General features: G+C 41.5%; 1 long non-coding RNA gene across 1 annotated transcript in view; it reads right to left on the reverse strand.

Annotated features, from left to right (window-relative positions):
• The window catches only part of LOC120322802, a 31,624-nt gene extending 21,543 nt beyond the window's left edge, over positions 1-10,081 (reverse strand). The window contains exon 1 of the long non-coding RNA XR_005562726.1: positions 9,646-10,081. This is a non-coding gene — a long non-coding RNA (uncharacterized LOC120322802). The remainder of the gene's footprint in view (positions 1-9,645) is intronic.
• Between the last annotated feature and the right edge of the window lie 15,442 nt (positions 10,082-25,523).

Here is a 25,523-nt window from a genome sequence, read left to right on the forward strand (position 1 = left end):
CTTCATCTCATCAGTAGTCACCAAAATCAGTTGAAACGTTTCTATGGATTCCAATGGGCACTGAAATAAGCCCTTACAAAACCCAACTTGTGCAGTTTTACTAAGATCTACTTTAGACAAGATGACTTTTTTTTAAGAAAAGATTTTAATACTTGAGTCTATTGCATAAGTTACAGAACATCCCATAGGCCTACAGCTGCCAAAGTGAAAATAAATGGAAACACTCTGAATCACTGAATCATGCTTGCAACACACACAAGAGGTCTGTATCTTCCAGTCTTCAACAACCATGGTGAGAAAGGACTTGTTGGGTTCAACAAATCAGTGATCAGCACCAAAAGCCTTCAGGTATTTCAGTTAATTTGCTGGGCAATCAGTCAGAAGGCAAAGGAGAAGACAGTCCTCTTACTAGTCTACTCTCTGTGGCGTTTGCTGTCATAGAGTGTAATTCTTGCTAACCTCTGACAGATGCACCAACAGTCCTCCCCCATGTTATGTGGTTGCTCACCTTTGTTCTTGTTCACCCATTAACCTGTTCAAAGGACAATTGCAGCATTTCAGCTACAAGGTGCAAGAAGTACTAGTACATTATGAAGTTTGTAGCAGTTTGTAGCAAAAAGGGGGTTTAATTATCTCTGCTCTTTTAATACCTATTGCTTTTCATCCTGCAATCTCATGCAACACTTCTCACTCATGGTGTGCCTGTGAAGGAGAACACATTCAGCGTCTGGCACAGCCCTTCTTGCAAGTGTTCTTCTGAGGCTGCTCTTTCTTCTCCCACTTCTGAAAATATAATTACGATTTGCAACATGCAAAATACCTCAGCAGAAGATCAGCATTTCAAGGTGGCTTACATTTTTTTTTTAGTGCTGTTTCCTCATCACATTATGAAAATATTTTTGTTCCCACTTAGTTTGTCATAACTTTGGATATGTTAGATGGTGGGATAGTTCACATAGCAGTGAGTGCAGAGCAAGGTGACTACTTCCACTGGACTTAGTAAAACATAGCCTACTACTACTACACTGAACAGGAACAAGTTTTACTCAAGCAGGGGATTATTCAGTTTAGCCATAGGCTCATTTCTATCAGATTCTGTTATCACAGAGTCATGACATAATATTGTTCCACAGCTTCCAGAACCAAAGTCCAAGAAAGAGAAAAAAAACCCAACAAACCAACCTCTGAGTCTTCAACCCAGTTGAAGACTTTTCCCCCTTCCTGGTAAGCAAACCAGCATCAGCAGCATTATGTAATTCCCACACATTGCAGACCCTAGGAGCCATTGTTTCTAAAGCATCAGGCTCTGCAATTCCCATTTTCGCACTGTTCCCTAATGTCTCTCCCCAAAACTTCTACCTACAAGCAGCCTAAGGCTTTGACGCCCTTGTAACAAGGGCCTCTCTTCCTTAACAGAGTCGTCACTATCAGATCTTCAGTCTTAATTCCTATGGATGTCCTGTATCTCCCAGCAAGACTATTTCCCTCCTCATGTGAGTTTGTGTCCACTCCCTTCACGTAGGATGAGTAAAACAGAATTAAGGTTGAACTCCTGTTCCTCTGAGGGGTCCAGCTCACCACATGACAGGATGGTTGGCACATTTCCTGGTTTGGTCCGTCGGCATATAAATGCTCATTCCACCCAAGCTTCCAGGACATTGGCTGCAGCTCAGCAAAGCAGATAGACATGCTTAACTCGAAACATGAGAACAGCCCCTAGGAATCAAAGTAGTGACATTGCCTACTCACCTACCTAAATGCTTAACTGCATCAGAGCTGATGTGACCTAGCTTTGGCTCTGGATTCAAATGCTGGAGGCTCAGTTTTTTGGTTGCTGCTTTAAAGGACCATGGCAAGCAGCCTTTTTCAGATACTGAACTCCAGCAGGTTTTGCTAATGTCAGGGGAAATCATGAGTCCTTTGGAATTGTCTGAAAATTTAGGCACACAATGTGTAAAGGAAGATTGTACAAAAAATGCAGCCAAATAACTAAATCTTAGCAATAAAACAGCCATTTACTGAGGAAACAGCATACAGAGAAGAGGAATTAACTGGGAAGTACTATTTTGTAAAATTATTTGTCCAATTTCCATGTTAGCTATCAGCAAATCTTGGAAATTGCCTTGGAGATTTCCAGTCACTGAAACACTGTTGCCAGTTCTCTATTTCCATTCCACAGAGATAACAAAGCTCCACTGAACAGTCCTCCCCTGCCTCTATGCTGCTTTTACACAACTTTTCCGATATTTTCTACATGGTGACATTTTTAAACAATAAAAAACTTCCACCTGGCATGGGACACTGTCACTCTCCCTCTGTGCATTTCTGAAGCACAGTAGGAGCTGTGATTCACCACTGCTATGTGTACAGAATGAAGGGGCTGCAGAATGGCTGCAGAAAAAAAAAAAAGATGTACAAGACCGCTACTATGAGACATAAAGCCAACTCCACCAGCCCTGCACTGCCACTGCAGCACACACTTCTTGGTACAGAGAGAGTCATGAGGGCTTGAAAAGAGACCCTAGCAAACTGCATTTCTGCCAGTCCTCCTGAGATTCACTGGAGCAGGATCATAAAGTTAGGTCGCTATTTATTGCCACATTAAATCCCTCCACTGAATAAGAGTAGGCCAGGTACAAGCACTAAAACAAGAACAAGCCTGGCCTTTAATCCAAACCCTGAGACTTGACACAAGCATAAAAATGTAACAGTAAATATATTTTTTTAAAAGGTTCCATTTCCTTTAAATGCACTTATCTCTAGGGTTGCAGCTGCCAGCCAAAATCTCTCCATCTCCAGAGATAAATAGTGAGATCATGAGATCATATCCTCTGAAATTAATTCCCTGGTATTCAGTTTCTCCAGCTTCCATCCATGAATTCTGCAGAAGATGTTTCAGGAAACACACTCCATCTCAGCTAAAGATTACTTGTTAATAAACAAGATTATTTTATGAACATAGAAATTAGAGAAGGTCAATAAACAAACCCTATTTTAATAACTTCTTTTGCATTGTTCCCCCAAGAGAACCAGAGCAGCGAGTGAATTTGTGTTTGTATGAAAACTCCAGCTCCACATACTCTGCTGCTGCTAATCAGTGCTCTTAATTGCTCTGGGACAAGCCTCTTTGCATCAGCTGAGGATGAGGCCTCCCCTGGATTGGTGTCAAAGACAACTATGCTAAAATGAGGAATAGTAATACTGATACAAAACAGAAATAACGTGCAGGAGAACATGGCGCTAGGTTGCAATTAAATTAATAGAATAGGTTGCAATTAAATCATCCACCAGTAAGTGGGTAAATGGTCATTGTTTTGGCTGAGCAATTAAAGCAGGAAAGCTTAACAGTTTGTTAAAGCATTTTATCCCCTGCATGGCCATTTTCACCCTATCTATCTATGGCCTGCCTTTTGAGGTATCACTGTATTAAAAATGTTCTTCACTGAAGGTACTTCCACACTGCAGCAGATGTCACTGACTTGGCAGTATATGAAGGGTCTATTAAAAGTAATGCAATTAATTACTTGGGTTGTCATCACAGCACTGCTTTTGAGATATTTAAAATGGTTTATTATTGATAGCCTTATGCTGGAATGTGCTGAGCACCTTCCCACTCACCCATGGACATGGAGACAAGGGCCAGCGCAGGCCTCCCAGCCATGGAGCATCCTCATTTCTCCTCCTGACGTTGCTGCTCTGTGTGGCACTCAGCAGTGCCACCACTTCTAGGAGACCTGACCCAGCAACAGGCAAAGTGGTGAGCCCTGGGTGTTTGGAATACCGAATCCTGTATCAGTTGATGATTTGGGGAAGCGATATTCATGGCAGCCTTGGTAGGACCCGCAGCAGAGTGGAGGACCATGACAAGAAGGGAGCAGCAGAGAGGAACTGCGATGTACTGATCCTAAGTCCACTCCCCTTTGCCTTGCTGAAGGGACCGATCACACACAACCTGTGGTGATAACAAGGGTGAAGAGAGGACTCAGGGTGAAGGAGCAAAACTGAGCCTGGGAAAGGGGGAAGAAAAGGTGTTTTCTCAAAGTGTTTTAGTGTTTGTCTTTCTGCTTTCCAATACCCAAATCATTAAATACATAAATAATTGGCAATATATTAAGTCAATTTTCCTCAAGTCCAGCCTGTTTTGCCTGTGATGGTCACTGAAAGTGATCTCTCTGTCTTCATTTCAACACATAATCTTTCTCATTCTTGACCTTCCTATTCTCTACCCCTGTTGAGGGGGAGAGCGAGCCAGCAGCTGCTGGGAGTTTGGCTGCAAGCTATGGCCATTCCACCACACTTAGATACCAAATATCTCACACGGACAAATACTGAACCATGTGCAAGGAACTGGGAACTACAGCACCTATGGAAACCTCATGAAAGGCAATGGCTCTTAGTGCTCTTTGAGCACTGAACTCAGCCAGAGCTAGACCACCACCTTTGCTAAGATGTCTGGCTGCATCTTATTTCTTCATGAGGAAGTGTCTCTTGGGTTCTCCTAAATTTCTGCCAGCACATTTGACTTCCATCTTGGGAAAGAAAATGCAATATAGCAAAGAATCCTTGAAAAATTGCCGAGCTCTGCTCTGTGGCAGTAATGATGGCATCTATTGCCAATAAAATAACAAGGAACAAATTCTGAGAGGCAAAAAACGTACCTATAGGCATACAGAGAGAAGTAAGACTAATCTACTGTTTGGGTCTCTAAAGCACAAATCTTTGGTTAATTTCAGTTGCTGATATTGCTGCTGTTTGTTTCATTTTAGACATACTCCCAGCAAACAAAAAAGAAGCATCAGGGTTAGATTACAGGAGATAATTTACACACAGTTTCCTCTCAAAATTGATTCAAAATGTCTCAGATATGAGGCAGGTCATGTGAACTAAGATCTCCCTAAACAGAGTATAAATAAATATGAATCTGAAATATGAAAAGAGGGGGACATCTCCAGGCATCTTTCTCAGCATCCTCCCTCGGTGATATGTAAGACAGTCATTGACACAATAATGATGGTCATGTACAGTATTAAAGGGGAAGTTTTCTCAAGTGCTACCAAGGGCCAAGAAATATTACAAGGGAAGTAATATAAGCGTGGTTAAAGTAGAAAGAAAATGGAACACAAGCAGATTTAGGACCTCACCTGAAGTCTCTTGAATTCAGTGTAGAAAGCCCTTGACTCAGTGATGCTTTAGATATTTCTTAAGTGAGAAGTATTCAAACTAGCATTTTCTCTGCAGGAAACAAAGCTGCAGATGCTCCTCTAAGCCCAGAAATAAATCAGAAAAACAACAATAATGAAAATTAAGTAGAAGTGAAAGGAGGGAGCTAGCTAGGTATGACTATGTCATGCAGTTTGGCAGCTATGCCAGCTAATATATTTTGGGCTGCAAACACATATGCATACATGACGTGGTGCTGTGCCAAGTGATCCAGGCTAGCTCTAAAAGAGGTAGTTGTGTAACCAAAACCTCTATGGCCATGTTTGCTTGGCACCCCATTTGATCTCAGAGGAGTAGAATGTTTTACCTCAGTAGCAGGCAGCATCAGAGCAGCTTGCGAGCGTGGCCAGCAGAACTGCGTGCTGGCAAAACCCAGACTGACTGATTTTCAGCTACCATGCAGGTCTCCATGAGCTTTCCCAGCTGCTGAACGAAAGGCTGTGGGAAAAAAACACCAACACCCAGGAATCATCTGTACAGACTGTCATGGGTGGTTGCACTCACTTGAAGAGCTGAAGTGTTCTTGATAGCTGTTAGAAGATCTGCTAGATGCTGTCTGCTGGCCACAGTGGTGTTCTCAAGGAGGTGAACTCTCTTCTTTGGAATATAAAAAGGCTGTGCTTGATCCCAAAGCAGAGATTGTGGATGAACAGGCTAAATTTACCTCTGTTTGAACTCTGAATTTATATGAGAAGTTCACCATTTGAGTGTCATTCTATTCTGCACAGATTTCTTTTTTTCTCCCCCTCTTTCTGCCAGTTGAAAGAAATGGATTAACTGGAATTCAGTTGACCTTCTGTTGTTTAAGACTGAGTCTTACTTGTTATGTTCATACAAGGTGGCACAGAACTAAGCAGACATCTAACCTAGACAGGCAGGCTTTTATGTTATGTAAAGCATAAGCAGATTTCAAAGTAAAGCCACTATTAACCTCTGCCTAATTTTTTCTAAAAGGATTTTTTAAAGAATTTGGAAGTGGTGCAAAGCAAAAACTGTATTTCACAGTAAGGCCTGTTAATCAAATGCCAGTGAGATAATACATGACTCAAGCATACTGATATGCTTTCCTTCATCTGTCTTTCCATTTACAGAATCACAAAATCACAAAATGGGTAAGGTTGGAAGGCACTACCATGGTTCAAATCTCCCTGTTCAAGCAGGGTCATCCTAAAGCACACTGCACAGAATTCTTGAGTATCTCCAGTGAGAGAGACTCCATAATCTCTTTGGGCAATCTATTCCAGTGCATGGTCACCCACACAGTAGAAGTTCTTCCTTACGCTGAGGTGAAACTTCCTGTGTTCCTGTTTCTGCTCATTGCCTCTTGTCCTATTGCTTGGCACCTCTGAGAAGAGCCTGGATCCATCCTCTTGACACCTTCCCTTCAGACAGTTATACACACTGATGAGGTCCCCTCTCAGTTGCCTCTTCTCAAAGCTGAACAGGCCCAGCTTCCTCAGCCTTTCCTTGTAACAGAGATGCTCCAGATTCCTAATCATCTTTGTTGCCTTCCACTGGACCCACTCCAGGAGCTCCATGTCTCTCTTGTACTGAGGAGCCCAGCTGCTGGACACAGCACTCCAGCTGTGGTGTCACCAACGCTGAGTAGAGGGGCAGGATCACCTCCTTCAACCTGCTGGCCATGCTCTTCCTAATGCACCCCAGGACCCCATGGGCTTTATTGGCCACAAAGGCACACTGCTGGCTCATAGACAGCTTGCTGTCCACCAGGACTCCCAGGTCCTTCTCCAAAGAGCTACCTTCCAGCAGGTTGGCCCCCAGCCTGTACTGGTGCCTGGGGTGCAGGACCCTGCATTTCCCTTTGTTGAATTTCAGATAGTTTTTCTCTGCTCACCTATCCAACCTGTCAAGGTCCTTCTGGAGAGCTGAACAGCACTCTGGGATATTGGCCACTCTGTTTAGGTTGAATGTCTCATCATCAGGTGGCCTCTCTTGCTCTATATGCTGCACACCTTGATCCTCAGCACATCTATATATTCATGCAATAGCAATAATCATAACTATTCTGAGATAGCAGAGGGTGCTACTCCAGGGGAGATTAGCTCAAGGTGTAAGTCTTAAGAATTTACTACTTAGTTTGGGAAACAACAGTTGAATATAAAGAAGCAATTGTACTGCTGCTTTCTTCTCTCTTAATCATGTGCTAGAAGCTTCTTATTAAGGATATTCAAGAGACCTGTGTGACAAATTACTGCCTCAATGCTTTTCCTTATGGGCACTGCCACAACTGTGCTGTCACAAATCCAGTCAGCAACATTTCAGCATTCTGCCAGCAGCAGACCAGAGAATGAACTAGGACACACAGTTTACTTTTTAGCAGTTTAGTCCCCAAAGAGTGACAGTGCCCAAATTCCTCTCAATTCATGCTCAGTAGGAGGAGTCAGGTAGTAGAAGAACCATTCCAGCTTTTCTCTTCCTTTTTCATCACCTGCCACTTTGAGGAGGGCTGACTGTGGATCTCAGACACTGAAAACCAGAAGACCTATAAGATAATAGAGCACTTCTCTCCTTTTGTAGAAACAGGATTATTTCCTCTAGGTTACTGTATTTTAAGCATATATAATGAAGCCAATACCATCATACTATCTGATGCTCAACAGTTGGGTGCTCTACTTCATCAAGTGCTTTTCCCTGTGTAGTGAATAAATCTTGATTTTTTTTGAGACCACTTTGAATCTTTCCTCAAATTTCTGTATTAGTAAAAGCTGATCAAAACTTCCATAATGTGGAGAAGTTCAATGATGATGGAGTCCTAAGACCCTACACTAGGAATTTTAACATTTCTAACACCCCTCTGGTTCAGATGCAGCTAGAGGTAGTCACATTCGAACAGCCACCCCTTAAAATCTAACCAAGCTTAAAATAGACAGGCTGTGCAGCTTCAATGTGAATATTTGTTTCTCTATTTTCTCTTAAGTCCTGCAATCTAATTCCTCCACCCAACTATGTAGGGTGCTTATCTCACATCTGCATAAGATACTGACCAACCTCAGGCAGTATCAACTTCAAAAATAGACTTTCCATCCTCTCTGGAAGATGTCAAAACATTCAAGTTTGCTTTAAAATTAAAAATACAAAAAATGGTAAAATAAAATACTGAAATTGTTTTTCAAAGTGCTTTGTACCAACTTAGATTGTATGCAACATCTAATATTATAATTGGAATGAGATGCTTTTGGCTTGTCAAATTTAAAAAAGGTTCAAAAGCTTTCCTTGAAATTTTAAACAGAATGTGTCTGTGTATGTGAAATACTTCTATTTTACTTAACCAGCAATTTCTAACACCAAACCTGTTTGCTTGAAAATTTTCAGCTGTTTTGCTTTAGTACTTTTTCTCCTGTCCTCTGAACAGCTGATTGTTTTCACAATTTTCAGTTAATAAGCAGCACATAATTAAACATAAACAAGTTAACCACTGCAGCATGACTTGATGGGAGAGGAGTTACCTCACTGGTACCACACAGCATATTGAGGGCTCTGAATTAGATAAGAATAGTGTGGTTTAGCTTCTCCACCCAGAGTTTCAGTGATTCTGGTGCAAAAGTTCACACTAAAAATCACATTGACAAAAGAGCATGTTCAAATTTAAAGGGAAGTTTTATATTTAACCAGCTATGCTTTTTGTCTTTGTAGCCCTGGTACATTTTACATGACAAATCATTCAGCCTTCTGATGCCCACAGAAGAAAACAGCCTTTTGACACCCATCTGTCCAAGAGGCTGGGCTGAGAACAGAGGTTCAAGCTGCATTCTTCACAGTTCATGGTGAAACTGTGACACTATATCACACAAGGCCTATTTAAGGACTTAATAAACTGTACAGGTCTGTTTTATGCCCTTTGATGTTCCTTAAGGTTTAAGTACTGAAATTTAAAATTACACATATTTTCAATACATATTTATCTGTCCACCTGATTAAATTTTAAGGGAACAATCATTAAATGAGTATCTATGTTACAATAATTTCAGTGATTGTGTGTAGGTCAATTTTGAGTGCTTTTTTTTTAATATAGTTTTGTAAAAGCAATTTCTATAGCTATGCATATTGAAACAAGCTTCTAAAAGGAATTTTGCAGGAATATTAAGCTTTGAAAGTATATATAGCCTAGAGAGAAGAGTGTTCCCCATCCAGTACCTAGCGGACATTTCCTGTATCAGAGCAGGGCATAACTCTCTGAACATGGAGCTGCAATAATGCAATGCTAGAGTTAATGTGACAAGCTGCAGACATCACTAAAGCAAAATACTTTAATAACTCATTTCCCTGTCTCTCCTTCTACTGCTTATCCTACAAGACAGTTCTCTGCCCAAAATGGGTCTTCACCTAGTATGGGCTTAATCTGAGTAATAGGGAAAGAAAAGCACCAGAACAAGATATAAGAGATCTTTGGAAGTTGCAGCTCACCTCTATGATTCCTTGTGTTTTCCATCCTTGAATGGCTCTGAACAACCATGCTGTGAGCAGCCTTTGTCCTTTACAGATGGGACTGGTCTGGCCTCAGAAGCAACCCACTTTGTGAATAGCTCTGCTATGTGAGTCCTGATTTCAACCTGTCTTTTACAGCATATAGGCAAACAAAGGAAGAGAAAAAAGGCAAAAAAGAAACCCAACTATCTAATATTGTCTCAGTTGAAAAAATGTGAGTGACTGCAAGAGCTAGGTACTTTTACAGCCAGTCACATTCCCAGTATCCCTATGCACAGTCTGTGTAATTCGTAGTATGTTTTATCCATCCTTCAGTAAATCCATCTGTACGCATGCTATAGTTACCACAGGAAAGTTAAAAATACATCTAGGTGTAGCAATACATAAGGCAGATCCTCACCAGTAAAACTAGGAAATGAGTAATCCCCCACTCTCCTGAACAATTCTTCACAATGACAACTCCCTCCTTCCCACACACCTACACTCTCACACGCCTGGAGAAGCCGGGGGCGGGGGAAAGCTGAGCTTTGCAATGTTGTCTGGAAGCTCATCGGATCCAGGCTACTTCCAAATAAAGGAGGGAGCAAGTTCAAAGCCTCTGCTGATCTCTGCTATGAACTGGCATTATGCTCAGAGATGACTGTGCTTGCTGCCGAGACACGACTCTGCTGAGCCAGAGAAGAAGGTGTACGAGCATGCCCCCCTTCAGGAAATAAAAACAAGATGGGAGGGAACCCCCAAACCTACTCAAGTGGCTTGCAGTACTGGAACACTAACTTGAACTGACAGGAGACAATGGCAACCAAGCCCAAGCGAACTGCAGTGGCTTCCAAGCACTGGCAGAAGATGCTGAGGGGGAGCAAAGACTAAAGGAGGAGATGCACAGAGGGGAGGTAATCCTGGCACTGCTGTTGACATCATCATGCTTTGTGGATCTGAAAGGTGCCAAGCAGAAGCTGCTTTGCAGCATTGGCTTTTTCCCCCTCCCTAAATGCATGCACTTTTTTAAAAGTCTCTGGTATTCAGATCCTAGATATTGTACTGGGAAATTAAGAAAGAGCCTTCCAGGAGAAGATTAAGATATTTCAGCAACTATCAGGAAAATAGAGTTGAGGATAAGCTGTATAGTTTGCCATATCATTTCTCTTCTACAAACTGTTAGAGGATTCTGAATTGAGACAAAAACTGCCCAGTTTCTGCCACCAGCTTGGGCCTGGATTCTTTGCAGCATCCATCGAATGTAGAGAATCAGTTCACTGACTAGAAATGGATCTACAAACACAGACCTTGCATTTGCTGTGACAACTACAGTGACAACAGTTGAGGCAGGTCCCCTCTGTAAGCTTTATCTGGTCCTTGAACATCATTACAGCAGGGAAGAGGAATGAGGAGAAAACAGGTACTTGCATGCTTGAGATCCAAAACAACTTTAAGCAGAGATAGGTTCCTACTGCCCTCTGCTGTAACATGCTTATAGAACTCCTGAGAAGGAAGCACCAAGCACGACAGCTTGACGTGCACACTGGGCGTTACATTCAGACTGTATTAAAACTGCGGTGAGTGGAACAAGACAGCTAGAAACCATAGGCTTTGCTGCTTTTAATTTTTTAAGTGGATACACACTGCCCATACACACACAGAAAATGGACCACAGGCTGATCACTTCTTGGTATATTTTTATGAGGCTCTGCATTCTGGATTATTATATATTATATTATTATTATATATATTTGCAGTTCCAATGGATAGCCTTCCCTGTACAATTTTTGTGGGTTTTTTTTCCTTCTACTTTAGAACTTCCCAGATGTTGACCTGGACTGTACTAAATTACTGGTAAGTCTCCCTAACAAAATGCTCCAGTGAAGCTGCCTGGAGCCTCTTTTGCACGTACAATCACTACAGCACCAGAAACACACCAAATTTTTCTAGCAGCAAAAGGGTTTGCTTTGACTGTACAAGCTAAGTGGTTTATATACATTTAAAAAGGAAAAAACAAAAATAGTCTTAATTCATTATCTCAATGTAAGACAGCAATATCACTTAGGTAACAGATAACAAAGAATGCTGGTCACAATGCAATACTGATGTCTCTTTGCAAGTTGATCTATATACACAGAATTGCTTTCAGGTCTTTTTCCAGTAGTTCTTGATGTTCCTTTAAAGCTTTGTAACTTACAGATACTTTTACAAAGCTACAGGCTTATACAGCAGAACTTGAACATTTTCCTTCATTCATTTTCTTCTGTGTTCTTTCCCTTTACTACTCAAACATCAACAAGACTAAATTTACTGAAGCTGGCTAAGATATACTGTGTTTCTTCTCTTGACTCTACTGTTGATGCAAACAAAATCACTTACTATAGAAAACAAGATATTTTCAGGGACAATAAACAAGATGCATTATTTAGTTTGATACCACAGCCCTCCCCCCTCCCAAAATAAAACAGACATCACAATGATGGGAGGGAACAGTACCATAAAGTGACAATTTTAGCTTGGCAACATGCACGTGTGAAAGACTGCATATGTAACACATTGTCACACATACAGAGGCTACACCTAAATATAAACAGGGGCTGAGATTCTCAATGCCTCTTGGGTATACATGTACTTCCCATTAGAAAGGAGAAGAATTGGACATTCAGATCACTCCAAAGGACTTGAAAGCCTCCTCTGCGAACAGTTTGTGACACCAGCATTTACTATTGCTTCTAATTTCATTCTTAAAGTTTCTTCAATACCTCTGCATGCAGCTATATTTAGGGGAGAGTAAAATTCTATGTTAAGGCTGCAACACATGGACACTGCATGGGCAAGGAGATAAATCCGCACCTGCATATATCTCATACAATGCTAACAAGATTCCTCGCCTTTCTACCACCCTCTCTAAACTTTGGATCAAGTTTCCTGCTGAGTTGCTATCCCTTCAAAGAAAGGAGAACATAATTACAGCTCTCAAATGGCCTGAGGCATTCAATTTCTTTTCTTTATTTTTTTTTTTTTAAGGTCTGCATTCAACTTATGAAACTCATGAAAATGACAAACAGCAACTTAATGAGGCATTTGAGTTATGGGAAATCCTGGGAAAAAAACTGCAGAACAGAGCCTGCAGGCAACTGCACAAATGCTAGTGAGAACCATGATTCTGTGAGATTTTCAGTATAATACCAAATTACTGCAGCAAATATGTTCAAGAAACGGTACAGGTCTTTTTTAAGACCTGCTTCTGATCTTAAACTACGTCTATAGTATACAGACATGCAGGTGGATGCCTGCTAATTACCCCAGTGTTAACTCTTTAGATACCAGTTGGGTTTAGGTTTTTGCAGGGTGACGTTTTTCGCCTTCTTAGCAAACAATCCCACTTCAACAATTTTTCTGGATGATGTTAAAAATGTATTTTGCCAACATAAAAAAAATCCTGCAAATAAGAACAGGCTTTGAAAATTGAAGAAAGTTTCTCTGGAGTCTAGGATGTGGCTCTGGGGAAAGAGTGCCCTAGCATGGGCGATTCCCCATCCCTTTGTGGAGGATTTGTCGCCTTGGCCCCAGGAGCTGGAGTTGGTGCCTGGATGGGCTGGCCACAGCTGCTTGGGCTCTGACATACTGTGGGACCATCTCTGCCATCTCCTTCCTTCCAATCACAACTTGTAAAAATGTGGGAAATTATGTCAAAAATTAGCATTAGGATTAAAAGATTGATCAGTCAGACAGATAATGGTCAGAAATGCGCAGGGGTTACCCTCGTTCATGTAAACTGATTTGGGGCACCGCAGAACATCTTGTCTTCAAATGCAGCATGAGATACATGATGCCAGACCATATCTGTTTAAAGGCTGGTCATCTTTGATGCAATGGTGTTAGGCCTGTTTGGACCCCAGAGACCCACAACCACTTTGGGAACAGTAGCTAAAGTTAACAGTATGTGATTCTAGGGGCTCTCTGCTAACCACGACCTATGCTTCACTGGCTGCCAGGGCTCTATGTGTGCCAGCACTGCAAGAAGCTCATGTGAGAGATGCAGTATCCTACTCCTTTTCTGAACGTGTTCAAGGCCAGGCTGAATGGGGCTTTGAGCAACCTGGACTAGTAGAAGGTGTCTCTGCCCATGGCAAGAGGGTTGGAACTAGATCATCTTTAAGGTCCCTTCCAACCCAAACCATTCTGTGATTCTGAGAATATATGGGAAAGGACTGGGGAGACTTGTCTATAGAACACAGACGTCATAAGCTTTGGTGAACATCTGGTTCCTATTTGGTGTTGATTCATAACTAGGGGTACACCAGATGGAAGAGCTTTCTATTCCTCTAGCACAGTATATATATGAAATTAAAACTAATGGCATAACTTGGGGGATGAAATAGTAGGTCAAAAGCCACATTCTGCTTTGAAATGCAACCATGTAATTTTGCTGAGGTCAAAGAACACTGGAAAAAAGATGGTTATTTACTTTTAATAAGAAGAGATGTGTGGAATGCATGACAAAACACCGCTTTGCTAACCCTAAAGGACCAGGAAACTTCTCAAGATCAGACATGTAGAAGCTCTAGTTACTGACTGGAGAAAGCATGTGAAACAGTTAAGGCAAGATAAGAGCTGGCATTACTGTACTTTGCTCCTGTTTATGATCCTGATCTGGATAAGTGATTGAACACTTCCATAAAGTTCAGTACACAAATAGTCCTAATGACCGAAAGGGAACTAGCTCTGTGTTTAATTAAATATACACTTAGGTTCTCCACAGAATCAGTGTTTAAAAGGATTAAGGAATGCTAATCCATAGAAAAGCTTCCTTCTAGGTTACATACTTGAAGAATGTGATTGAATAAATTGATGTGAAAGGCTAATTTCTATACTGTTCTACACTACTTTTCAATAGTGCAAAAGTACCAAAAGATAAAGCAAAACCAACTGAACCCTAACATGAGCAAGGCCTATTGGCTTTAGAAGCAGCACTCACATCACAGGATGGTAGTACCGTGTGAAATGACTGATGTTTCTGGTTTCACTTTCATCTCCAGTTAATTCTCACATTTGCACAAAGCCTTCTTTTTTGTAACATCTTACACACTAGAGAAGAATACATATACAGCAAATCCTTAATTATATACTACTTCAAATCTTAAATTATATACTATTCCTCTTGGCATACAAATTATTTCATAGAGGTTGATTACCCAAGTGGAAGGAAAGGCCTGTCCTCTTGCTCACACAAGCTAATCTGATTAAACAAATCTATCTGAACAAGTGACAGGTACTACTGTCTGCAGACTCTGCAAAGCCAAAGTCCATATGTGGAAAAGGCTACAATACTTTTTCACCAACAATTACAAAGTTCAAAACCCTGTGATTAGTGAAAGGCAGATGAAGAAGATCTGGCCTCTATTGGAAACATCATAAGGAGAGAGGAAGCAATATCACCTTATTTCATCTTCAGCATAATAAAGCATCTTCCTGGGACAGGTCAGCAACTTGAAGGCAGTCAGGTTTATCATGAGATTTTTTTCTCTTCCTTAGAGAACAATCTCACAAGGGAGTAGCCAATTGACTGCTTGAGTGAGAATTCAGTTTCTTAAGGCTGTGTTGATGTGGAGCTCCCATGGCATAATCTTCCTCTTCCTCATACACCTTACACAGGTTCCAGCATCTAACACAGTCCCTGGGAATGCGAGCAGCTTATCTCAAACACTTACAAGCCACTTTCCTGAGAGGTAAAGAGGCAGACACTGCTCTTCCCGTACCAACAGAGGGTTACACAACATCATATACACAATCTCCAAGTGCAGTTCCTACTTCCACTAGCTCAGCTCTATTGCATGGCACCTGTCCAAAGCCATTTTCCCTTCAATGAAGACCTTTTCCTCTCAGGAGGCAGCTGTCTCTGCCTTACTAACAGTCTTGAGATAAACCTAAATGAATCTTCAGGTTTCTGAGGTTTCCAGGTCACCTTTTTTCCATAAATATAGGATTCGGCTTTGGAGCAACTTTCCTGGAATTCAAGTTGTACAGTCATTAGATACCAAACAGGATGACTACAATGAGAGGAGCAATTGGAAAGGGCTTCATTGAGGTTGCAACTTATTGACAATTTATGACTAAAGAGGTTGCAGAGGTCACATTATGCAGCTCCCTTCTGGATGTGTTCATTAGTCTTGCAGGACTCACAGATATGTCTGTAGGAGTAAACAAGAGAGGGCCTGAGATTGGGTCCAAGCACTGTCATACAGCTGCTGTATTATTCAATTTTTAGCACAAATTTTGACACACCCATGTCAAAATGCCATTTACACACAACATCCAAATGTACCATTTCCACATTGCAGAAGAAAGATCTGGCAATGCACAAGAACTTTTATTATAAGAGTGAGAGAGCAGAACATATCTGGACTTGCTACATCTCACTACAGACATTCTTTTGTAAATATTTAACAAAACGCCTAAGACAACAGAAACAGATTGAGGTGAGTGCTTGATCTGAAGAGACTTATTATGTACACATACATATTACAGGAACCAGCTAGTAAATTTAGTTTCTTATTTCATGGTTATGTGGAATCACAGAATCATTTAGATTGGAAAAGACCTCCAAGATCACCAAATCCAATCCTTAAGTAGTGTTAGCTCTTCTCTTGGATATGCTGTCTCACCAGAATGAGTGGGAGGTGAATATATGCAAGAGGACACTGACCTTTTCACCAGCAAGGTTACGTCTTGCATAACCTGATTTGCATCACTGGAAACACAGACAGAAAGAACATAGCAAAAGGTAGCTGCAGCCTTGGGGTATGCAACAGTAGCTGTGGCAGAGAGGCAGCTCAGAAAGGAAGATGCTATTACCAGGGCAACAACAGAGTGCAAAGGTTCTGGGCATCATCTCCTGGACTCCCACAGAGCTGGGATTTGCTCTGACTGAGCCAGGAGGAGGACAGGAGGCGCTACCACCGTGTGCCCTCCCACAGGGTGGAACTCTTCCTCTGGGACATGGGGCTCAGCTGGCACAAGCAGTACAACACACATCTCATCAGCTGAAGCCAGCCAGACCTTGTTTCTGTTTAACAGAAGTTCCAGCTGCTTTCAGAAATCCCAATGTTAAAGTACAAGCCAAAAAAAAGAAATCCAGATCCTATCTTTTAGTTTAGTTTAGTTTCAAATTAGCAACTTTACATTGTCGCTTTTTTGCCATTATCCATGAGAAAAAACAGTTGGTTGTCATGCTTCAATTAATACATGACCTGACAGGTTTTTTGTTGGGATCCAAGAAAAGACAATTTGCAGATATTAATCATCAGAGAAGCTTCAAATGAGACTTTTATGCTCAATAAAAGGCTGATTCCATGCAGCAGTAGATAAAACTTGAGCCCAAATAAACGGCTTTTGTACAATGTGAGATGAAACCTTTGCCCCCCTGTTTTTTTTGGATATTACTTGCTAATGATCCATGCAGCATTCTGGCCAGAAAAGCTGACTCACCAGGGCTGGCCTGCCTCAAAAATATAACTACCACAGCAATGAAAGCTTCACGCTGGGAATGGCTGACATTGAAAACAAGCATTTTTCAGTGCCCAGGGCACCTTGTGCAGCATTCATTTCTCTTTAGCTATTTTCCAAGGCTTTCCACGTCCTTTCAATAATACACTTGGCTGTATGGTAAGGATCAAGAAGAGTTAACAAGTTATATTTACTGCCATTCCTTTTCATGGAAGTGAGACTGATTTCTCATAACTGCAAGACTGCTGTGCCTGGGGCTTCTGAAATGAGCTGGACATGTATGTTCCATCTGCTTAAAAAGTAATTACAGGGATCAACATAAGCTTCTTGCTTTTTATGGAACAACACTTGGTCTTATTAGTGAAATACCATTTCAAAAAAGTCATAAACTAGAGAAATACATTGGTTGTGGACACAGCTATATTCTGTAACTATGTGAGTTTTATGAATTTGAAATCAATGAACATTTAACATGCCTGGCAAAATACAAGTTTTTTGTCCAAAATATCTACTGTAACAATGGTTTGAGATAAAGCAGCATGTGATACAGGGAAATCTCCTTTTAATGCAAGACAATCACTTGCTTTAAAAATATATTAATACACTAATGCTTTGTCAAAAAACAGTTAAATCTCTCTACCTATCATACGTGGGATACTGACACTGGGGACATTCAGGAACATGCTCATATGCGCGACTGGCCATGAGACAACAACAGATGGTACATGACTGCAGTTAATGTTCCAATCTGTGACAGTTTGGAGTTCTTAAAAAAAGACAGTCTCGTATTACCTTGTGTCATAAACAGAGTGTGAACTGTTCCAACAGAAGCATGAGGGGTTAACATCCTAAAGAGTTCTTTGGAAGTCAAGGATGTTTAGAAATACACTAGGTCCAGGACACACAGACCGAACTCTAGGTGTTTAGGCTTGCGGTTCAATCCTCCAATCTCCCTGTAGCATCTCCATAGTCCTTAAGAACATCACGTCAGGAGGAAGAAAAGTGTTTGATATATGGATGTCCTGCCACTGAAAATAGTCATTTTTCCATTTTTTTTTCTGTATCTAGGCATTCTTATACAAGTGACTATTGCTGAAGGACACTGAATTCTTGGGAAGTACTAATTGGTAGTATAAGAGGTCATCATTTTGCCAGATAAAGTCTTTCCCTGTGGTAAATGATCAATGAGGCATGATATAAATTCTATCACTATCTTTGCTGACGATTACAGAACTCGACTAGAGAATTCTTTCAGGTAGCAACAGAAACATCTAGATGCTTTTTTCCTAAATATCTGCAGATCAAATTCAAGAGAGTAAATGCATATCTCTAACTTTGTATGAAAGGCCACTTTGTCTACTCTTTTGGCCAGCAGCATCACACATTTCAAAGATGTATTTGTTCTTAGAGTTGTTCACACTGAGCTGTATTGTTTATAAAACAGTATTACCAATCATAACCACCTGCAGCTGAAGAGTCATAAAATAGGTAGCTTGGATACCAGGAAAACATTTGCTAAAGCAGCACAGAACATGTGTCCTGGACTGTTCGAGCACAGAGGGTTATATCAGACTGGCAACCTGTCACTACTGGGGTTCCACAGAGGTCCATCTTAGGCCCTGTGCTCTTCAACACCTTCATAAATGACTTGGATGCATGACTGGAAGGGACACTAAGAAAGTTTAGAGATGACACAAAACTGGGAGGAGCTTTTGACTCCCTCGAGAGGCCTCAACAAATCTGAGGGCTGGGCAATCACCAACCATATGAAGTTCAACAAGGGGAAGTGCCGGATTCTGCACCTGCGAGGGGGCAACCCTGGATGTACGGACAGACTGGGGAATGAGATGCTGGAAAGCAGTGCCACAGAAAGGAACCTGGGGGTCCCGGTCCCTGGTAAGTTGAATATGAGTCAGCAGTGTCCTGGCTGCCAGGAGGAACAACTGTGTCCTGGGGGGCATCAAGCAAAGCATCACCAGCCAGTCAATGGGGGAGGATTGTCCTGCTCTGCTCTGCAGCGGCCTCACCTTGAATATTGTGTGCAGTTTTGGGCACCACAATATAAAAAAGATATTAAGCTATCAGAGAGCATCTAAAGGAGGGCTACAAAAATGGTGAAGGGCATTGAGGGGAAGCCATATGAGGAACAGATGAGGTCACTTGGTCTGTTCAGCCTGGAGGAGACTGAGGGGAGACCTCATCACAGGCTACAACTTCCTCATGAGGGGAAGAAGAGAAGCAGGCATTGATCTCTTCTGTGGTGACCAGTGACAGAATCCAAGGGAAGGGTCTGAAGTTGTGTCGGGGAGGTTTAGGTTGGATATAAGAAAAAGGTTCTTCACCCAGTGGGTGGTTGGGCACTGGAACAGGCTCCCCAGGACAGTGGTCACAGCACCAAGCCTGACAGAGTTCAAGAAGTGTTTGGATGATGCTCTCAGGCACATGGTGGGAGTCTTGGGGATAGGGCCTGGAGTTAGACTCGATGATCCTTGTGGGTCCCTTACAACACAGCATAATCTGTGACATAAACACTTCAGCAGAGTATATTACCTTTACTTTTTGCAACTACAATTAAACTGCTTACTTTAACTGTTTTTAATGAGCTTGGGTGTCTAGGGGGATTTAGGGGTAACAAACTCTCAAGCTGGCCATTCCAATTCTCTACTCCAGTCAAAGAAGGCAGAAGATGACCCTGAGATTAGCTCAGTTGGTTAAAGTCTGGTGTTAGTAACACCTAGGTTTGTGGGTTCAATCCCCATATGGGTCATTCACTTAAGAGTTGGACTCAACGATCCTTGTGGGTCCCTTCCAACTCCAAATATTGTGATTATGTGATCTTACAATCTTCTGTGATAACTGAAAATGTATATATAACCACACACAAACACGTACCTATAAGAAAGGATATCAGCAGAAGCTACAAACTAATAAACATGGAGCAGAGGTAACAGAAATACAGGCAGATTTTCAGACAGGAGAAAGTGAATACATAAAGACCACCATAAGTGGGTAAGAAACAAGTACCTTATTTCCCACCAGGCCTACAATGCTTAGTACTCCCAGAAAGGAAATAACTAAAGCTGGTTGCAGTCATACGTGGACAATTTTCTTGGAAAATAAAAAAGGCAGTCTTACTGAAACAAGAGGTAAACATCAATTGCAGCACACACCACTTTTGTTTTTCCTATAGGAAAATGTATAAAACCAGTTGACTTCCAAATATTATTTCAGAGAAGAATTTTGAGTGGTTTCCAGTAAAAGCCAGCAGTAGGTTCAGATGCCTATTTCAAAGCAGCATATGTATCACTCCAATGGTCTCCCTTTGTTTCACTTGCTCTTGTTTCTCTTGTAAATTGTACCCAGCAAAGTGTACTATCTCCTACATGGACAGATGTACAATAACTTGATATCACAGGCTAATACCACGTAAATGTAAGTATACATGCTGGTTTTCTAAGAAATGGGGACATATGCAAAACAAATGCAAAACTGGGTTTTAGAGAATTACAGACACTTGAAGTTTGTGGACAGAAACACCGAGAAGCGTCTCATGAAGTTGCGGAAGTCCAACTCCTACATCATTGACAGCATGATGACATGGAATCTTCCCCAGGAACCAACATATGGTTCCAATGGGAAGAATGTAGACAGATGCTTTCCTCCCCGGTCTTTGTAGTAATTATCTATCAAAGCCACATGCAAGATCACTGAAGTGCCAAACAATCAGCCTGACATCCTCTAAGATGTGCTAGTGATAAAGCTGAGCAAGGATCACATTTTTTTTTCCTTTTGTCTCGCAATGCTTCTTCCTCTGTTGAACTGATTCTAAGAATTGCAGGCATCAGTTCCAAGGACAAACTAGCAGCAATTAGCATAGGAAGATGAGCAGACAACAACCTAAGGCAATTAGAACATTGCACATTAACACTGCAGCAGGTCAGTGCTACCGTCAATATGACAATTGTGAAGGAGGAACTGCAGTGTTTGCTTCAGCTACTGCTTAGAAGTGCTATTTGTGGGACAGCAAAAAGACAAGAACACAGCAGTGTCTGATATAGGTGGAGAAGATTTTTCTTACTGCTTTCTTTGAATAGGTAAAAATGAAGAAAGAAATAAAAGGATAAAACAAAGACTGAGGAAGAACCAAAGTGTTGGTTTTGTACCAAGCAAAAAACTACAACCCTTTATTAGGAAATGCTGGCTAGCATTACCAGTACTGTACACAGGACACTATTGCTGTCTTTAAGCAGAAATCTAACCCTGACTGCAGGCCAGAGTCAAGAAGTCTCACATCTTCGCTCTAATCCTCACTATCACTCTACTGTCAAAAAAATCCTTTGATATTTCTAGTTTCTACCATCATACTTATCTACCTTAAAGGTTGTGAAGCAGATCTATTGCTCAGATGCTTGTGGATCATAGACTACTTTAACATGAAAGAGGGATAGGAATGAGTTATGTTTGCAGCAGAGAGCAAACATCCCATGTTCATAAAGCATTAACATTATAAACTTCAGCCACCCACATCTTCTTCAGTTTGAAGACCAGGACACCAAAACCAGTGACTGAAGAAATCACTATAACAAACCTACGTGCACAAATTGGTAACCACACAAGTACAGTTTGAGTAACTGTGTACAAAAATTACATCCAAACACCCTGAAAAATAGCTGACCGTAATCTCCTGCAAATAATTAGTTAAGTTACATAAAAATGCTGCACCTCACCTACCTAACAAAGCCTACTTGTACAGACGTGGGTGACTAAGCAAGCCCTGGTCTCTCTTTAAGTGAGGTTCAAATGCTTATTTGCAGTGCACTAATGCCACCGCCTGGCCATTTTAATAACTCCAACTCCTGCATCTACTACTGAATTTTGTTTAGTGGTTTTGTTTTTTTTTTTTTTAAGCAGTTCATCTGAGTGCAAAAATACTTAAAATTTCTCTATTTTCACCTAAAAAAAGAATATGCAGCACTGTATGGGAACAAACTGATGCCTGACAACTATGTCACAAACAAGCTCTTGCACGATTACCAGAAGTACCCAGTGAGGCATGTTCAATCCCATCTCCACATGCAGGCCACAAGCTTCAGAGCTTCTTCATTTCCTCAGTTCAACACTGCACAGCCCTGAGGGCATAAGTTATTTGTTGTTCTGAACTACCACATACTACTAGAAGAGCTGAACATATCTTATAGCCAAAACAAGTACATGCTATACTCATCCCATGCAGAAGGCTGAAGGCATCCAGTTATTCTGAGCTTAGTCTTTGCTGAAACATCGTTTCTGGAGTTATCATGTCCTTCCAGCTTTATACGTGGCTCAGCCCACACTCTAGAAAACGACAAGTCAGCAAGTCAGGTAATTTGAGGTGGAAACACAAAAATAGGAGTGGTCAGAAGGGATAGGGAAAGTACAGATAGGAATGAGTGGGTCAATACAAACTTCTCTTAGGGGTTCAATATGGGGACTAACAGCCCAAACTTAACGGTGCAGCTTAATGTAATGGGCAAGTATCACATTCCCAGTTTTGAGGAAGATTGAAGGACCAGTAAGCATTCTGTATAGAGTACACTTCCACACAACATTACCTCATGCTCACCTACACGAGCAGAGAGGGTATCTGATGATCAGAAGTGTCTGAAAGCTTCTTGAATGATCAGGCTGACCTTCACTTTCCTTTCTTTCTGTAGCTGGCCCGTGACTCGCTATCAAAGAGCTGGATGTCCAAACTCTGGATGGAAATCAAATGCTTCCTGAAGATACTGGTCTTCCTACCACCTTTCCAGTCTCCTGAACTTTAGCGTCTGGCACACAGGCTGCCCAAGAACTGCTGTCAGGCCTGCTACAAGTTCTAGGTAGATAGGACCATGGCTGTCTACAAGTTCTTCCTTCTCTATTCCCTTCTCACTTTTGCCTTAGACTGCAGCTGTGAACAGCACACCTTCCAGCATGGCCTACCCTTCATAACCAACCACCTGAAATTCTTGTGACACCAGCTTGTCTACCTTCCACTGGACTGCTACATATGTGGAGCAAAATCATGTCAGCAAGCAGGACAACACATCCTTTTTCTCCTTTTTCTCACCCCAGGGGTAGTTGGACAAAACCAATCCATGACTGCAGGCTGCCTACTGAAATAACAGCTCTGTACCTGATATCCAAGTCTCTGATCCTGAAGCGACCACACAGCAGTACAAGGCATCTCCTCTAGAACAAACTTCATGCTGTTGCTCCCAGGGCCTGACTAAGGAAGGGCAGCCATGAAATTCTTCAGGAATGTGGAAGAGAAAAAACATTACTACACGGTCAGCCTTTCATTCTAAGTAAACTGACACCTCAACCAGTATTTGTCACTGCTACTGCTCGTAGGGTTGTATGCAGTGTCATCAGCTCATACCCTTCAGCATTTATAGAGGGGAAAATGCTGTATTGTCTCTTGAAGTTGAGGAAGGTTACACAAACACCTTATCCTTGTGTGCAGTTGGTGCAGTTCATTGGACAGACCTCACATGGCAGGAAACCAGCACTTTGAGACAAAATTATTCCATGGCAGATTTCTCCTGCAGCTCTCAGCCATATCAAATTGCTTTTAGAGGCCTAAACAGCCCTCCTGTTCAGATTAGCAACTCATTGCCGGTCCACACACTCAGGCCCATGCACTAGTTCCACCTGAAGCCTCACGTGCCTGTCCCCCTCATCCATTATAACAAGGTGTATAGGAAAACAGTAGGTTTGCCTGGGTTGAATATTAGTAGCAACAAGCACAAAAGGCTGAATACTTCCAAAGAGATTTCTTCAGTATTGTTGTAGTAGACACATGCTATGACACCTTAAAATGTTTGTTGCCCTGGTCTTAAAGAAGACTTTTTCAACCTTTCTGAACTGTACACATCCCTCAATTGCTGCTCTTCTGGTAGTTGGTGACTATTGAGGGGCATAGCCTCTGCCTACTGCTGAGAGGTTATCCAGGCACCAAAAATTTCAGTCCTCACAACAGACTGAAAAATGAGTATTTCCTTGCAGCCTAAGGTGCCACCATATTGGAGCACCTGGGAAGCCAAAGAGACTTTTCCATCATTGGGTAGAAAAAGCCAGAAGAAAGACAATAAAGAAAAAATCAGAGCAACAGAAAGTACGACAGAAGGAATGGAAAGGCTTCTGAGGAAAATGCTGGGTATATTGTAGAACAGCAGTGTGACTCTTGACAGTGTCAGAAGAGCAGATGTCAATTTGACGTCACGCAGCACTGTGACACTTCTGTGTCACATAAGCTCTTCACACTTTGATTCCATTCTATCTGTTGATGGACCTAAGTGACATCCAACCTTGCTGAGGGACTTCACAGCCATATGGCCTATTCAGTAGTTTGGATCCCTGACACTACGGCCATACACTAGGAACAAACTTCTGCTTAACGAAACTGAACTGAAAAATCTAATTTGCATACAACAGCACGAGTTCTGCATTCAACACCAGTACATGGAGACAATCTGAAGGAATCACTTCAATACCACATCACTGCTCTGAACTAACACAGTGTAGATACAGCTTTTCAAGAGCAACTCAGTATAGATGACTAGTGAAATGTGGCTAAACAATGATTCCCTCAAATCGGGTCTAAACTGTACAAATCTCTTTTCAATAGTACATGTCTGTAATACCAAGCCCATAAGTAGAGCAGAGAAGATCTGTCTAATCAAAAACAACAAAAGTCATGCAATATTTGGTTAGATATTAAAATTTAATACCAGCCCTATTCCGATAGCATCTCCCCATCTCAGCCCAAACCATTTTTTTTCCTTTTATGTAGTGTTGATTTATACCAGACCTACACACACTTCATATTTTTTCTTACATATTTGCCACCAGTCTTCATCCAATCACTGGAAATTAATACAAATAATCCCACCTTACTTGGTTAAACTTGGAAACAGAAGATTCTAGCCTAGGGAAGAAACCCAGAAACCTTCACCTAAGACAAAGCTTAACTTTTTTACACTTTTCATGGCAGCTCCGATTTCTGCCCCCCAGCCCTTCAGAATCCTCAGGTAAGTCAAGAGACTTCACAAAGTCTGCAAAACTTAAGGGAAATAAATTTGTACATCTATCTGGGGTAAGCCTAGTTTCAAAGGAGCAAGATCTGAGTCGTTACGAAGTCATGCACTACGGATATATTTCAGTACTCACCAAGGAATAAGGTTTCCATGTGAGACAAGTGCAGGATAAACATGCAATAAAATGTCAATACTGCAGCTGCAAGAACAGCTTTCCATTCACTGCACTTCGACCACTAGATGGCATCTGCATGCCAGACTAATTCTAACACGAAAAAATTACGTCAACTGGATTGCATCTTTTTCATCAAC

The sequence above is a fragment of the Pipra filicauda genome, unplaced genomic scaffold (assembly GCF_003945595.2).
Source record: "Pipra filicauda isolate LSUMZ 115617 unplaced genomic scaffold, ASM394559v2 scaffold156_size1729456_pilon, whole genome shotgun sequence".
In the NCBI taxonomy this organism is placed as follows: domain Eukaryota; kingdom Metazoa; phylum Chordata; class Aves; order Passeriformes; family Pipridae; genus Pipra; species Pipra filicauda.